Consider the following 261-nt stretch of genomic DNA (forward strand, 5'->3'; position numbering starts at 1 on the left):
TAGTTTTAAATAAAATTTTCTGCTATACGTGATTTGAAATAATTTAGTCTTCCATATCACTTCATTTTATCCATGCATCAAGGCATCATAGCATTTCATGGATATATGCAAATATCATATTTAATCTACATGCAATCATTTCATGTTGTTCCAATAAAAGAGAGCCAGACAGTGTTGTTAGCTTTGTAGGAAAGAGGATAAATTCTTTTTTGGAAAATTTTTAGTAAAGTTTTATTTTTTTTATATTTTTATTTTGTTTTG

This window comes from Theobroma umbraticum, unplaced genomic scaffold, assembly GCF_002168275.2.
Source record: "Theobroma umbraticum cultivar Fairchild unplaced genomic scaffold, ASM216827v3 scaffold_147.0, whole genome shotgun sequence".
NCBI classification, from domain to species: Eukaryota; Viridiplantae; Streptophyta; class Magnoliopsida; order Malvales; family Malvaceae; genus Theobroma; species Theobroma umbraticum.